Below are 12,973 nucleotides of genomic sequence, written 5' to 3'. Positions count from 1 at the left end.
AGCAGATTAGCGTCAGGCCACCCCAGGACTGGTTTTGTAGACTGAAAGAAGAGTTTGTGAACATTTCTCCCACCTGCCATCTTCAGGGCTCAACAAGATTAAAACCAGAGGAGTCCACAACATGGAGAGATCACCAGGGTAAGAGTGATGGAGAGTTGATTACTGGCATTTCATTTGATCCAACCTGTGCTGGATGAGCCAAATGAGCCAAAAGACAACCTGGTTCTCATCTTACCTACCCATCATCTGGGTGGGAGGACATTTGTCAGCCCCAGAGGTAAGATCTGCACCTTTGTTTCAGTGTTCTGGAAGTAGACTTCTTCCTAAACTTCTTCCCTTTTAGGCTGGGAAATGGCCAGTAGTTTATGTGAGCCCTCTTGCAAACAAACAACAGGTATGTATTAGCTGTTGTGTAGAAGCACTGCTATTGATCTTACAGAAAATCAGTCTGATAATATGATCATAATGATTTTTCCTTGAGCAGAAAGAAAATTCCAGTGAAATACAAAACTAGACTGTGTGCAGAGGAAATACCTGTGAGGTTTCTGTACACAGCCAACATTTCAAAAGTTTCTCTGTTCCGAAGCTCGCTTAAAATCTACCTGTGTTCACAGAATCGGTGTCATGTTGATTAGGTTATATAAGTTGGGATAGATCTACCACTCGAGAGTCATAGGAGAAAAAAACAAAGCTGAATCATGGGTTACTGCATTGCCAGTATGAAAGATGTAGAGGACAATTCATCAACCTGCCCAACAGAGCAGTTTCTAGACATCTTCTTTAATCTTCTGCCCTTTTTTTTATGCTGTCCCTTCAAGTCTGAGACACCGCTGAGGACTGCTCTCAGCTTACGTTGTCATGACAGGAAATTTCTCATGGTGTTCTGAAAGTTGATATAGAAGTATCCTCTGACAAAGAGGATGCAGGAGTCCTCCATAGCAGCTACTCTTTTGATTTAGAGGACAAAAGAACAGAAAGCTTGCTCAAAGGTTAATGTTCTTTATGGTCAAGCAGCATGAGGGCCTTGATGAAAGGTGTCTCAGAGCCTCTGCAGTACTAGGTGCTTTGAAGGAGTGCAGTTGAGTTGGACAAGACACCAGCAAGTTCAAACCAAGCTGCTCTGTGCATTACACCTTCCTCTCAAGTCATGGTGAACTGAAAGGTCTGAGCTGCTCCTACTTCTCCGGGGGTTTTCTCCTGCATTTGGTGCTTTTAAGACGGATATAAAGGGGAGGCAGGGACAGCAATTGCTGTGATGTGATGGCTTGGAAAGCAGAGGGCATGACCAGAGAGGATTTACAACCAGCTGTTTCCATTTTTTAAGCAACAATGATCTTGAACAAGACCAGTCCATCTTTTTCCAGCTACTTCCCTTCCTGCACGCTTTATCTGACACGACCATTTAATTGAAAGGTTTGGGGTCATTGTGTGTACCATATATACACATGTAGCACCTTGAAGGTGCTCTCACAAAAGCCATAAATCTCTTGCACAAGGGGATGGCATTGGCTGACGCTGCTCAAAAGCTCTCCTCCGTGCAAAGGAGGATACCTCCCAGCAGTGAGCACAGAGCATCCCCTTGGAGAGACCATTTATTTCATGACGAAAGGCTTATCTAAGGCACATCTTATGATACCTGCTGGCATGAGTGAGACGCATTCAGCCTCTTGTTCTTCCAGCGAGAAGTTCCCAGCAGCTGAGATCAGCTCAGTTCACATTTCTGGCTAGCACAATGAATCACAGTGTCACGCTCACCAGGGCGAAGCACCACTTCACTCGAAAGTGAAGAATAACTAAATAAACACGCACATTCAGAGAAACGCAGGCTAAGGTGGAGCAAAAGCTTAGCATTTGGTCAACAAACAGCCAGGACAAACCTGTTTTGATACAGGGGACATAATCTGAAGCATTTTAAGCTTTTAGGCCTTCAATCTCTAAATGTTCAAGCACTGAAGCAATAAGGAGTCTGTAAAATGTCCACAAAGTTTTATTCATAGGCCATGTGTTGAAAGCTGAGAGACAGAGGAAAAAGAAAGAGTTCATTTTGCAAGATAGCAGAGCAGTGAGGGAAGATCAGTGAGGGCAAACAGGGTCTTGTGTCGTGTTCTCGATGCCTCTGGTGTCTGGGGAACTGCTGTCAGGGATGGGATAACTTCCAGCCAAATTCCACCACAACGCCTGCACCATGGAAGTGGGGAGATACCTGCAAGGAGGTAGCTTCACCAGAAAGCTGCAGGACATGGTTGGCATGGACATTCCACAGATGCCTCCCACCACCTGGGAAGGGATTGCTGCAGGATGCTGCTGGTGTTAGTGTGGTAGGACAGGGTTGGGAAGGACTTGTTTCCATTTTCTGGTGGACTAGAGCCATTCGCAGCTCTGCCTTCCCATACCTGTGCATGCTGAAGGATGGAGACTCTAACACTTCCATAGTTTTAGTTCAAGCAAGTCAAGGTTTCCCTTGCCCATCTTCTCCTGACACTGAAGGAGATGAGTTGTTAATTTTTCTTCTGTAACCAACATCCTTCTCTTCCCCATACTGGCACCTTGGCCAGATGCAGGATGCAAGGAGAAGGCCCCTGGAGCTGTACTGCTTTAGAAAGCATCTAAAGAACCTCTGACAGACCCAAAGACACCTTGAATGTACGCAGACATCAAGAGACATATCTTCCTTTTAGGAGAAGCTGGCTCACACTCCGTGCCAAAGGAGGTGGCAAATGAAGAAAGAAAAAAGCTGTAACTCTGTGAACTCGTAAATCACCAAAGTCCTGAAGGAGGAAGAACAAAAAAAGTAAAAAACAACCCAACATGGCCTTTTTGGTTTGCAGATAAGCACAAAGTTTGGCAGGAAAGAGATTAGGGCTTTTTCCAGTCCACATCTCAGTCGATAATCCCCACAGCAACAGAGCTCTGGGTTACAAACAACCACATATGTTGCCCCTGCAGAAAATGGAAAAAAAATAATGGGGCAGGGGCATGGGGCAGAGAACACTTTGTGTTTAACTCTGTTTACTTGTTATTTCTTCAGGAGATAAATTCTTCGCTACTGTAGAGATAATCATGGCCATCACTACAGGAAAGTCCTGATTGATCCTGTCCACACACCTTCTAATGTAAGCCGGACTGTTCTCTAGAGAGGCATTTTTGGTGTCTTTGCTAATTCAAAGCTTTTGGTACCCCTGTGGTGCCTCTTGGGAAACTCCAGCCTCCCTCTATCAGCTCTTACCAACAGTGGAGAGTCGTTATTATTAACAACAGAAGAAAACTGCCAACTGTAGACGTGAAGAATTAAGCTGTCACCAACATTTAGAAATCAACGTCAGACCATGGGAGGGATGGGGGTGGAGGATGACGGTTGTACAATATCTGCATCTGCAGCTTTTGACGCCCTTCACGGTTACACCTGGGGTGGCCTACATCCATCCTGAAAATAAATGAAAGTAACAGTAATTATTATATCAAAATAAATTTAGAAATAAATTAAATATTTAAGTTTCTTAGAAAGACATACACAGTGTCACTGGAGATGCCCAGGATCCTTCCAGGCACCCAAGTGCTACTCCAAAGGATGCAGGTCCTCCCATGGGCCTTGTGTCACATCCGCTAGCCCTGTGTGAAGATCATGGATACCCTGAAATGTGTCCAGTGGCACCAGATAACTGTGTTCAGGTCACTTGATCAAGTCCTTATAGCTCTTCCTGGAGTACAGAAACCAAAGAAGCAAGAGGGAGAACAAATAAAAAGAACCAGGGATGATGGATAAACAGAGCAATAAATTCAAGCTAAGGAAAGTGGAAGAAGAGTCAAGTGTCCTCCCATACCCTAAAGCAACTTCCTACTGTTCATCAGGGCTGAGTTTGAGGATGCAGGAGGCCAAGGGGGTAACAAAAATCTTCTAAAATCAAGCATCTTTCTCCAGAGTGCATGTTTAGGGCTGGGGGATGGCAATGAAAAGACTTTATGACTCCAGGGAACATCTCATAGAGACAGCATAAATAAAAGGTGAGAAGTGCAGCTGAAATTGCATCAGGAGCTTCTGGAGAAGATGCTTCTCCCACCTCTGCAACTCTGTGGAGTTGTCATATGCAGGAGCCGGAGCTGAACTTGATAGTCCTTGTGGGTCCCTTCTGACTCAGGACATTCTATGATTACATGATTCCCATTCTCACTGTGATCAAGGGAGGATGGAGCCTCCCAAAGCCCCTCCTGTCCACGCCCAAATGCCTTGGCCACGATGAAGTTCCCACCCCTACAGCCCAGTGGTTTGAGGAAGACAGATCTTCATCCCATTGTTCCTGACATCCCCAACTTCCACAGGGAAAATAAGTTAAAGCAGAGACAGGGAGGGGGACGGGGGACAGGGCCTCCCCTTCCACAGCAGGGGGATGTTTTCTTATCTGCAGCTGATTAGATTTGGGCAGAGTTCTTCTTTCCAGAGCTCTCCTTGCAACCGCGGTGGGGAGGGGGTTGCTGGAGGTTGCAGTGGTACACGACGCGGTGACAAGGAAGCAGTGGCCTCGGTGACAGCACCAGGTTGCGAGATGTCGGGTCACACTCTGTCCCCGGAGTGATCCCAACCCTCTGCAATGCACAGATGGCTCCTTTCCACCATCTGACCTCATTGTTTAATCTGACCTGATCCGGCGCTGTAATCTAACAGCCATTTTAATCACCACTATGAAGCTGAGATTGTTTCCCTGGGCTCCACCTCGAATTCCTTCCCCGTGAGGGCACACGCACAGCCCGGATGCCATCCATCCAAGGGGACATCCTCAGCTAACTCCTACATGGGAGCTGCTCCCAGTTCTTATAGAGCAGACACTGCTGCTCACAGCCTTCACTGTTGTCTGCAATAAAAGGAAATTTTCCATTGCATGAAATCAGCAGAAGTTTCTCCTGTAGTTGCTACAGGTGCTCCTGAAGATGTAAGACACCCCAGACACCTGTTCTAAAGGATTCTAAGACCCCTGGCAATTTTTGATCAACACTTCAGTAGCATTTGGGAGGCAGTTTGGAAATACCTGGTGGCTGGGGAAATGGCCTTGGTCGCAAAACACTTGGATTCACATTGTGACCCTACCAAAGCGACCCTGTGCATGACCTTGGTCAAGTAATTTGATCTTGATGGCAGCATGTAAATTGTAGGAAGGTTTTCCCAGTTTCCTTCTCTGCATTTAGCCCTGGTCCTTCTCGGGCACTGTGTTCAAACTAAGGCAGCCAGATGCGATCCTCAGCCCGTCATGGGAAGGTAGCAGAGAGCACATCCCCCAGGGAAACTGCAGTGGTCACCAGTTTCCTGTTTGCAGGTTGAAACCTCCTTGTCTCTGTTCTGTAAAGGGTTCAGTGCAGCCTCTCCAGAGGCTTGAGGAAAAGTGGCTGGAAAATGCCTGAAGGAAAAAGATCTGGGGGTGTTGGTCGACAGCAACTGAATATGAACCAATGTGTGCACAGGTGGCCAAAAAGGCCAACAGCATCCTGACTTGTATCAAGAATAGTGTGGCCAGCAGGAGAAGGGCTGTCACCATCCCCTGTACTGGGTATTAGGGAGGCAAAACCTTGAATCCTGAGGTCAGTTTTGGACCCCTCACGACAAGGAAGCCCTTGAGGTGCTGGAGCGAGTTGAGAGAAGGGAACGGAGCTGTTGAGGGGCTGGAGCACAAGTGTGATGGGAGCGGCTGAGGGAGCTGGGGGGTTCAGCTGGAGAACAGGAGCTGAGGGGAGACCTTCTGATCTCTGAACTGCCTGAAAGGAGCTTGGAGCCAGGGGAGGTCGGGCTCTGCTCCCCAGGAACAAGCACCAGGAGCACAGGAAACGGCCTCAAGTTGCGCCAGGGGAGTTTTAGATGGGATATTAGGAACAATTTCTTCACCAAAAGGGTCATCAGACATTGGAACAGGCTGCTTAGGGCAGTGGTGGAGTCACCATCCTTGAAGGTGTTTGAAAGACACGTAGATGAGGTTCACAGGGACATGGCTTAGTGCTAGTGCTAGATTAATGGTTGAACTTGATGATCTTGATAGTCTCTTCCAAACAAAATGATTCTATGATTCTGTATCCATGGTTAATGCAGCAATGAAGAGATGGGCAGACACACAAGGTAGCTGAATAGGGCTGTAGGCACTGATGGGTCCCAAAGAAGTGCATCTAAATCAGGTCTGAGCCCACACTACAGCATCTGTGACAGTGCTGCCTGTACCCTGACAAGTACAGCTGTATGCACACACATACAGCCCTCCATATAGCCAGGAAGGATTTTTTTCCACCACCACCCCCTCTGCCCGCAGCCTCAGAGGGTGGGAAGGGACCTGAAAAGGTCACGTAGTCCATTATATCCCCGCAAGGCAGGATCAGCTCTCCTATGGCCCTCCCTGACAGATGTTTGTGTAACCTGCCCTCAAAGACCTCCGGTAAAGGAAAGCCCACATCCTCCCCCCAGCTATCTATCTGTTCCTCCCCTCTCTGGGGTAACTCAGAGGATTTTCCCACGCTGTCCGAATTACATTGCATTACCCCAAGCTATAGGGAACTGCTCTGCTCTCGTGGAGAGCAGTTGCTGCAGCTCTTTTCCCAGACTGAACAAGTAGAAACTATTTGCTAATACCTTTGCAGCAAGGAAAAAAAAATCTATTCTAGGCTGGTTTTGCTCAACATTAACACACAGCCCCTAACTCACAGCCCTGTCAGCATCTAGGAGAGGATGTGGCTCCATCAGGATCTGTCTGGCAGCAGAAATGGTCCCAGCTCTTGCTCTTCCAAGGAGCAGACTCATATTCCCTGAAATCTGATGGTGAGAAGCAAGAATGAAATGTTATTCCCTTTCTGACCCTACCCCAGTCTAATCTGGGATGTCCCTCATTCAATTGCCTTGTTCCGTACACTCTGCCCTACTATGGTCTCTCCAAATCTCCTGTTTCAATAAACTTTATCTCCACCTCTCTCTGCATGCCTTGTTGAAAGGATGCTAATAGTACTGCTTCATGGTCCTACAAGGAATATCCCTCAGCTGAAGGTGAATGATGCACAGAGAAGGTCCAGCTTTCCAAACACCTTGGAGTTCTCCATCTTTTGTCCTTCCACCATGCATAATTTACCCTGGTTTTCCTCTAAAATTAAAGAGGCTGGCAGTTGGCAAGCAAATTTTATGCCCAGGCTGATAGCTGCTGGAAAACCCTCTGGTCAGTGTTCAAGATGACACTTTGTTATCTGGGTGTTGATCCCCATCCACAGTGTTTCCTACTTCAGGGTCAGCATCTCCTCTACCCCCAGTTTAATTTTTGCCGCCACTTATTTTAAGGAAACCGCTGAGACCACACCCAAGACATTTTTGGTTTTTTCTGGTGGTCAAGTCATCATATTTTGCTGTTTTCTCTGCAATCAAGTTTGCTACAAATGCAGTGTAGTTCTAGGAATCCCACAACACACCGTTATTGCGGCAGCTGGGACTTTATCTCAAAAACGCATACTTCATATCAAATTCAAAGGCTTAGCAATACCGATTTCTGTTTCCTAACGTATTACATTGACTTTCTTGCTGAAACAATTTTCACTGCAATATTCTACGAGTGAAACTGCTCCCAGACGTCTGAGCTTAAACTACAGATCTGACTGTGAAGCCAGGTTTCACACATTTTCCCAGGTGATTTTCTTTAGAGCCTGGAAATCCTAGGGGTTTTTTCTATGTCAAGTTCACTTTATTTGATCTGGTAGGTTGAAAAGTAAAAACTGGATCTCTCTGTGGCCTAATTTTAAGTGTGTTATACAAATATTCTGTCACATTGGCCTCAGTATTGCTTGAGAAATATACACCTGCCCCCTTGGAAAGATGTGGCTTCCAGGGACTGCAGAAAGGAGGATGATTTCTTGGTGTAATGCATCAAAGGATTTAAATAAAAGTGGTCTTTTAGCTCTGAGGCACCTCTTAATTAAGATCTGATTATAGTTTGGAGGTTGTTTTGTAACACAGTCACTGTTTTGCAGGGACTGGTGCTCCGCCAGGGCTGGCTGCACCGGTCACACCCTGGGCATTCAGAGACCTCGGGAATTCGGAACCAGGTTCTTTTAAACGTACATGTATTTCAATTGCAGAAAAGCTTTCATACCCCATCTTCACCTCTCAGTCCCATGGTACAGTTTGCCTCTCAGGTGCAATAGGCAAGTTGCAAGCTGTGTTTGCAGAGGGGTTAAATCATAGAATCATAGAATAGTCTGGATGGGAAGCAACCTTCACAGCTCACCCAGTGCCACCCCTGCCATGAGCAGGGACATCTTCACCAGCTCAGGTTGCTCAGAGCCCCGTCCAACCTGGCCTGGGATGTCTCCAGGGATGGTTCATCCACCACCTCTCTGGCCAACCTGAGCCAGTGTTTTACCACCCTCAGTGTCAAAAGTTTCTTCCTTATATCTAGTCTGAATGTACCCTTTTATAGTTTGAAATCATTACCCTTTCTCCTATCACAACAGGTCTAAAAAGTCTGTGACCATCTTTCTTACAGGCCCCTTTTAAGTACTGAAAGGTCACAATAAGGTCTCCCCGGAGCTTCTCTTCTCCAGCTGAACACCCCAACTCTCTCAGCCTGTCCTCCCAGCAGAGCTGTTCCAGCCTCGGATCATTCCTGTGGCTCCTCTGGCCCCTCTCCAGCAGGTCCGTGTGTGTCCTGTGCTGAGGACCCAGAGCTGGACCAGCACTGCAGGGGGGTCTCACCAGAGCAGAGCAAAGGGGCAGAGTCACCTCCCTGACCTGCTGCCCACGCTCCTTCTGGTGCAGCCCAGGACCTGTAGATACAATAAGCAAATCAAGTCCTGCTCTTAGAAACCACACAAAAACCAGAGGAACAACCCCTTCCTTCCACTGACTTCTCTCATCTGATTTCAGGTCAGCCTGCCACTGCCACACCATCCAGGCATGTTCCCTGTGCGTGGGCTTCTCCATGTTAAATGGACAACAGCCACAGGACTCCTGCTCCTCCCTCTGAATAATTCGTAACCTCCACAGTGGCCTTAAATCATCTCCTAACCCTCAGCAAATGTTTTTCTCTGCCTGGCCTCATCCATCTCGTTGACCTGTATCTGCTCTCACATTGCGGTGTTTACGTTCTTCAAAGAACCAAAAGCCGTTATCCTATCTTCGCCTTAGTCATAGTTTGGCCAGGACATATATATTTCTTTCTCCTTTTATTTTCTAATCTGCCCTCTCAAGTCTCTCTCTTCAGGAGACTGGTCTCACAGGCTGCTTGGGTTTCTCTGTTTACCTTGGACCAGGAACAGCTTTTTGAAATCCTGATAACATACATTTTGCAAAGCTAGCTGTGAAGCAAGAGACTTTCGCACTCAACAAGCTCATGGGTGGCAAAGTGCCATGGGACAGCTGTTGAACCGAAAAGGGGTTATCAGAGCCAAGTGGATGCCTTTGAGCTATAAAACCCTGGTCCTTTGGGCATCTCTTCTCCAGAGGAGAGAATGATGTCCCACCCTGATTCAAATTACCCGGCAGGATCATAGCACAGATCTTGTCAAGAAGCTCCTGTGAAAGCTGCTTGAAGAGCATGTCACAGAGCTGAGAAACGGGGCAGGGCAATGACTGATCTCTAGATCCCAGGTTGCAGGACCCACTTTTGCCTGAGAAATGTGTCTTTTCCTGGGACTACAGGAGACTGGGATTTAGCTAGATGGCATACCAGCTGATGGAGTGGTATAGAGATTGTCCCCTTTTACTGGGCACTGGTGAGGCTGCACCTCAAATCCTGTGTTCAGTTTTGGGGCCATCATGACAAGAAAGACCTCGAGGTGCTGGAGTGAGTTGAGAGAAGGGAATGGAGCTGGGGAAGGGGCTGGAGCACAAGTGTGATGGGAGCGGCTGAGGGACCTGGGGGGTTCAGCTGGAGAACAGGAGCTGAGGGGAGACCTTCTGATCTCTGAACTGCCTGAAAGGAGCTTGGAGCCATGGGGGGTCGGACTCTGCTCCCATGGAACAAGTGCCAGGATGAGAGGAAATGACCTCAAGTTGCACCAGGGGAGGTTTAGATGGGATATCAGGAACAATTTCTTCCTGGAAAGGGTTGTTAGGCCTTGGAACAGGTTGCTCAGGGCAGTGGTGGAGTCACCATCCTTGGAGGTGCATAAAAGATACATAGATGAAGTTCTCAGGGACATAGGTTAGTGCCAGCGTTGGGTTAACAGTTGGGCTTGATGATCTTCAGGGTCTCTTCCAACCAAAATGATTCAACGATTCTATAGTCTTGCCCCTTCTAGGTAGCATGCAAATGAGCTGGAAATCAAGGCTCACCCTGGCTGGTGGGCTGCCAAAGGGAAAGATAGGGAATAACAGCAGGAGAGGAGGAGCAGTGATACAAGTCCATCACTCCATGTGTGAGAGATGGTACGTCTGATCACTGACTGGTGGAATTAACATCGGAAAAAGGCTCTTCCCCTCACTTTGGGATAAGGCTAGATCAGACCCAAGTGGAGTTAATGAAATCAAGCTGCTACCAGAATGCACTGAACCACTACAGCCCTTGGGGCTTGGACTGTAGTTATAGGCTGCCTGTGAGGTGATTAGTACTTTCTGTCCATGCAAATTGAAACCTCTTGATATTCACTGCAACTTCTATCGAGTTTTGAATGGATAAGAAGCTGACATGACAATGAATGGTAGCTGGAGGTCTCCTCTCTTACCCTGCAGAACAACGTCTTTTGGTGGCATTAGCACTGGGAAGAGGTTGTACAACCTTTACCTTGTTATGCCATTCAGTCAAGCCACCAAGAGCAAGTACATGCTTTCTGTGTAGGTTTACTCTTACTGAGAAGAGAGAAAAAACCAACATTCCTGTAAACATTATTTGTTTCCTAAGCCTTGTAAAAATAAAGGCAGGTGGGTGGTAATGTCATCCCAAGGGTACAAGGTCATGGGACACCAGGAATCCTGCTCTCGGCTCATCACAGACTTCTGTTGAGACTTTAGCCAACTCCACCTGACTTCTCCATTGTTCCTGCTGCCTTTTGTGTCATTGCATTGCAAGTTCAGAGGAGAATTTCTCTGTGGGTCTGCGTGGGTGCCCACGTGTGTGTGCAGCACACTCAGGTCTCAGTACAATGGCAATATAAATTATATTGTGTCAAGTTCTTGGAGTAGTGGTACTGGATGAGTTTCCTCCCTCGGAGACTTTGCAAAACAGCTACCTGTGAAATTAATTTAAACATTGCTTTTCTTGGGGTTTAAACAATACAATCCCTCTAGCTTGGGCTAAGAGTTTCTTTTTGATATATTACTTTATATATTAATACAGCACAGGAAATTAATTACTTTTTTTTCAGTGAGACTATTTTTTTATTTCTTGCAGATTTTATATTTTCAGTTTACAAAGAAACTTGGGGGGAGGCACAGGAAATCCCACGTATGCGAAGAATGTAACCTTAAGATCTGGTTCCTGGTACCTGGTCTGCTCTGCTCCTTGGGTCGGCTCTGCCTCCCCCAGCTGATAAGAGCACTGATGGCTCTGCCTGCCACACTCATCCAATTACTCTTGACACTGTCTTTTGTCTCTGGTGGGCCCCGGACAGGCACAAATCAAAGCTGTCACATCCTGCAGAGCCCTGGTTTGGCCTGGAGTGCAGAGATCTCTGAACTCTGCCTTGTTGCAACCATTTGTTATGGACAGGAGATGTGTGGGGTAGAAACTTGGATGCCTCTTTGCCTCATTCCCCAGTGTCGAATATCAATCTTGAAGGAAGAGGTTTTGCAGCCCTGCATTGACCAGAGCTCTTTCTGGTGGTCCAGGGAGCACAGCTGGGAAGGGAAGAGCAAAGCACGACTCAGATCTGATCATAGCAGAGATTTGAAGGGCAAGAAAATCTTAATGAATACACTTGATGTCTTCCAGATCATCACGCTCAGGCAGAGACACCGAAAGACTGTACATGCACGCACACACCTATGCACAAATACCCAAACTAAATCGCTTCAGTGAAAATTAAAAATCCCTCTGTCTCACTTTGCCAGGGCAATTTTTCTTTTCTTCCTCTTGCTGCTCTCAGCCAAGGCGTGAAATCCTTTTGAGAGCTCTGTGCCTACCTCCGCTGCCCCCACAACACCTCCCTCCATCACCCTACAAACCAAGGGAGATGCAAGAGCAGCCCAGCTAGAAAGCTGGTCAAGGTTGGATTTGGCCAACAATTGTCAGGCAGGTACCACTATGTCCCAGAGGTCGCTAAGCTATTGCCAATATTTTCTGTGCAGGACTGGCTCAGGGAGGACCTTTCTGAAGTGCAGAGGGCAGCAGTTTTATCTGTTGCAGTTGCCTATCTTTAGACGATTTTAATAAATCAATAGGATTAAAAACATTCCTCCCTTCATCCTCCTCAGAGGTGTTTAACCCTGTCAGGTTGCATGATGAGGAGGAGAGCTTTTGAAAACCAATTGCATTAAAAAGGGAGATCTGGAGGAGTTTGCAGTTCTCTCCTCTTGAGCAAGTCCTGTGTTAAAAGGCTGACCTCAGCTTCCAAACCATCTTTTGTGGGTAATCATATTTGTACCAACCTTAAAGAAAATAAAGGTGCCAGAAGCCATGCACAGAAGAAAAACAGTGTATCTGTCCTGCCCTATCTCCACTGGACATCATCTCCATTGCATAGCATCAGAGATCTTCCACTCATTTATTAAGTGGTGTGAATTGTTCCCACACTTCTCCCTTAGAGTACACGGCACATACATTTGTTCCTTGATTCTGGGAGTTTGGGTAGTTTGGTTGGGGATCTGGAGGGGAATGAGCCCATGAACTTCTAGTGAGCAAAGAGGAAATAACTGTTCTAGAGGTGGCCTCTGTCTCCTATCCAAGGAGGTTCCTCTTAGATGGTCATCTAGCTCCTGTCATTCTGCACACCTGACATATCAGGTATAACAACCCCACAGGACCCATAGTGCCCTGCACAGCAAGTCTGGTTCCTGCAAAATGGCCTACAAGGAAAAATGTCCATTAAT

Source organism: Patagioenas fasciata, chromosome 1 (genome assembly GCF_037038585.1).
Source record: "Patagioenas fasciata isolate bPatFas1 chromosome 1, bPatFas1.hap1, whole genome shotgun sequence".
In the NCBI taxonomy this organism is placed as follows: Eukaryota; Metazoa; Chordata; class Aves; order Columbiformes; family Columbidae; genus Patagioenas; species Patagioenas fasciata.
Note: the sequence above shows the minus strand (reverse complement) of the source record.